This window comes from Triticum dicoccoides, chromosome 7B, assembly GCF_002162155.2.
Source record: "Triticum dicoccoides isolate Atlit2015 ecotype Zavitan chromosome 7B, WEW_v2.0, whole genome shotgun sequence".
Classification (NCBI taxonomy): domain Eukaryota; kingdom Viridiplantae; phylum Streptophyta; class Magnoliopsida; order Poales; family Poaceae; genus Triticum; species Triticum dicoccoides.
In genome coordinates, this window is record NC_041393.1 from 277,717,551 (window position 1) to 277,721,160 (window position 3,610).

A 3,610-nucleotide genomic window follows, 5' to 3' on the forward strand; every position below is an offset into this window, starting at 1 on the left:
CCATTTTTAAAATAGACTTAAAGCCGTAAGGAATTGGGAGAAATAATAGATATGAAAAAGTTTCGCATTTTCTCAAGCTTTCCAACGCCATAACATTTGTTGCATTCGGACTTACAGTTCAAAAATTAGCTCAAAAATACAAATTCGCTAGAACTTGTATCATTTTCTAAATTTCTTTTGAACCGTTCAAAATTAGAAAAAAACTTTCAACATGAAAAGTAGCGCATTTTCATAAGCTTTCCAAGGCCATATTGTTTGCCTCAATTGGATTAGCCATTTAGAAATGCCATCGAAAATACGAACTTGGCTGTTCACTTTCAAAAAATTTATGATTTTCCATATTACTCTTTAACCATAAGGAATTACAGAAAACTATCAACATGTGGAAGGAGCGGTTTTGCAGCAGCTTTCCAACGCCATATTATTTGCCTCATTCCAATAAACAGTTTAGAAATGCGATCAAAAATACGATTCACATTTTTTGTATGAAGGAAAAAACGGTTTTCAAAACTGCTCTTAAACCGCTTATATTTTGCCAAAAATTCAACTTGGGTCATGATAGTCATGTCCATAGCTTTCCAACCGTATATCGCAAGCCTCATTTGGACATTTTTTAGCTGAAGTTCAACCTAGTACTCAGGGAAGGTTAGACGCGTTACTTGGGAAGTTCAGTTTGTGATCGGAATATATATATATATATATATAGGGTGGGTCTATTCTACAAGTGATTATAGAATAATATTCTACAATAGGCAAGCCCCTATATAAGGTAGTTTTGAATCGGAGACCGACCCGACCCGACCCGACCCGAGCCTCCTTCCCTGATGCCCTCCAAGGCTACCCCGCCCTCGGCAGCCCTCTCCGCGGCGAGCCCCGCTTCCCCCTCGTCCACCGCCGCCGCGGGCGTCGGTGGCGCGGCGGCCCCCTCCCACTTCCGGCGCCATGCGCGGAACGGCGCGGGAAGCTGTCGCGACAGCTTGTGCACGGCGCCGCCGACGGAGGCGCCGAGGTCGGACCCGGCCTGCCCGAGCCAGCCACCGATCTCCATGAAGGACGTGACGGCCACGGCCGGGAGGTCGACGCCGGCCGCTAAGGGGGCGGCGGGGAGTTCGATGTCGAAGGGGAGGAGCTTGAGCGGCGGGGCGGGCCACGGGAGCTGCGGCGTCTGCACGTGGAGGTGGAGGAGCAGCCCCGAGATGCCCTGCGCGAGCGGTAGGCCAGGTCCTGCTCATGCCTCTGCACACCCAGCAGCGCGTCCAGGGAGATCTCCATGGATGGCGGCGGTACGGGGCGCCGGGCGGAGGCGCGCCCCGCCGTAGCGGATTAGCTCGAGCGGCGGCGAAATAGACTGGTAGTAGCCTGTGTATCCCTACCATCGAGGTGTTCGACGGGAAGTACAAAGGTAGCAGTAATTGGAAGTACATACAATATTTAGGTAGAAATACAGAGCAGTACAACATGCGAGCGAGGAAGTACCTGCTCAGAATTATTCCTGATAGGGAGGTAGTACCATAGTTACACTGACAGAAGTACCGAGTAGTTTGAAGTAGCAGTACAGGATGTCCTTTATGATAATTTGGTACTCAGCTTTTGCAGCTGCTACTTGGAGCTGTTGAATTAGCAAGCTTAGGGAAGTGCAAAAAAGGTTCTCTGTAGTGAAGAGTAGCAGTACAGAATATCTTGAAGCAGCAGTGCAGATAAAAAAATGCAAAACTAGCCTTAATAAAAATTGTGTAATTGAGAAGTACAAATCCTATAAGATCAAGAAGTACGAAACTGATATTCCCAAGAAGTACAAGATACATGTCGAAGGAAACTAACTTATGTAAAATAATTTACGAGCAATACAATTTAATCATTTCGAGTAATACAAAAAAACTATTGTAGAGCAGTACGAAAATAGTATTCTACGGGTGCGGGGTTATTACTGGTTCCAACGTCGAGCACAAGCACGAGCTCCTTCTCCAGCGAGAGGTGCGAGGGTAAAAATGTACTTCTCTTCATCGTGGCATTATGTGGCATTCTTTTTACTCCGACGGGCGACGAGGAGATTGAATGAAATTTTGACCTCCTGGGTGGAGAATTACGGGAAGTACAAAGGTAGCAGTAATGGGAAGTACATATAATATTTAGGTAGAAGTACAGAGCAGTACATCATGCGAGCGAGGAAGTAAATGCTGAGAATTATTCCTGCTAGGGAGGCAGTACCATAGTTACACTCAGAGAAGTACCGAGTAGTTTGAAGTAGCAGTACAGGGTGTCCTTTATGCTAATTTGGTACTCACCTTTTGCAGCTGCTACTTGGAGCTTTGAAATTAGCAAGCTTAAGGAAGTGCAAAAAGGTTCTCTGTAGTGAAGAGTAGCAGTACAGAATATCTTGAAGCAGGAGTGCAGATAAAAATGCAAAACTAGCCTTAATAAAAATTGTGTAATTGAGAAGTACAAACCCTATAAGATCAAGAAGTACGAAACTGATATTCCCAAGAAGTACAAGACACATGTCAAAGGAAACTGACTTATGTAAACTAATTTACAAGCAATACAATTTAATCATTTTGAGTAATACAAAAAAAATTATTGCAGAGCAGTACGAAACTCGTATTCCACAGAAGTACAAGGCAAAATTGTGTTCTTTTGAAATAAATCCGAGTAGTACAACTTATTCTTTTCGAGGAGTACAATTATTATTATTATTATCAGGCAGTAAGAAACTCATATTCCACAGAAGTACAAAGGTACATGTGGAGGGAATTTGAGTTCTCTGGAAAAAAAATTATCGGCAGTACAATTTAATCACTTTGAGAAGTACAGAAACTTCTTTATTCTCGGGCAGTAAAAAACGTTTGTAAATTTCAGTAGCTTTCCAACGGTATATTATTTTCGCTATTCCGGAAGTGGTCAAAAAATTAATATATAATTAATGTTCGTCTATTTTGAATGAATCTCGGTATTTTCAAAACTGCTCAAAAATTATGTAAAATTTGAAAAACATTAATACACGAAAAAGATGTGAATTTAAGTACCTTTCCAATGCCATATCATTTGCATCATTTTGATATCCAAAAATGATCCATGATCATCTTTTAATAAAACAGATTTTTAGTATTTTCAAAACTGTCCCAAAACTGTGCAAAATTTGAAAAAACTTAAAACATGAAAATGTTTGTAAATTTCAGTAGCTTCTCAACGGTATATCATTTTCTACATTCCGATAAGTGGTTAAAAGAATTTCGTTCAAAACACTTTTCATTCAGCTTGTGATGATTTCTGTTTTTTTGAAAATTCATAATAAAAAAATAAAAAAAAGTGAAGCAAGTTACAATATATAAGAGTTGAGAATTTTCTGTAGCTTTCCAACGGTATATCATTCGCGCAATTCTGATTAACGGTTTAGAATGTATTAGTGAATTACTACGCAAGTACAGAAGAGCAGTACCAACTTTACGAAAAAGAAGTACTGTAGTGTTATGCAGAAGCAGTACCAGATCTTTATTCCGGGCAGTACGAGATTATTGCAGAATATTATTCTATCATCAATTGTAGAATAGACGGCATGTGTGTGTGTGTGTCTATATATATATATAATATATATATATATATATATATATAT

General features: G+C 40.6%; 1 pseudogene; it reads right to left on the bottom strand.

The window, feature by feature from the left end:
- Window positions 1-760: 760 nt before the first annotated feature.
- LOC119338870 lies at window positions 761-1,272 on the bottom strand (annotated as a pseudogene).
- Window positions 1,273-3,610: the final 2,338 nt, after the last annotated feature.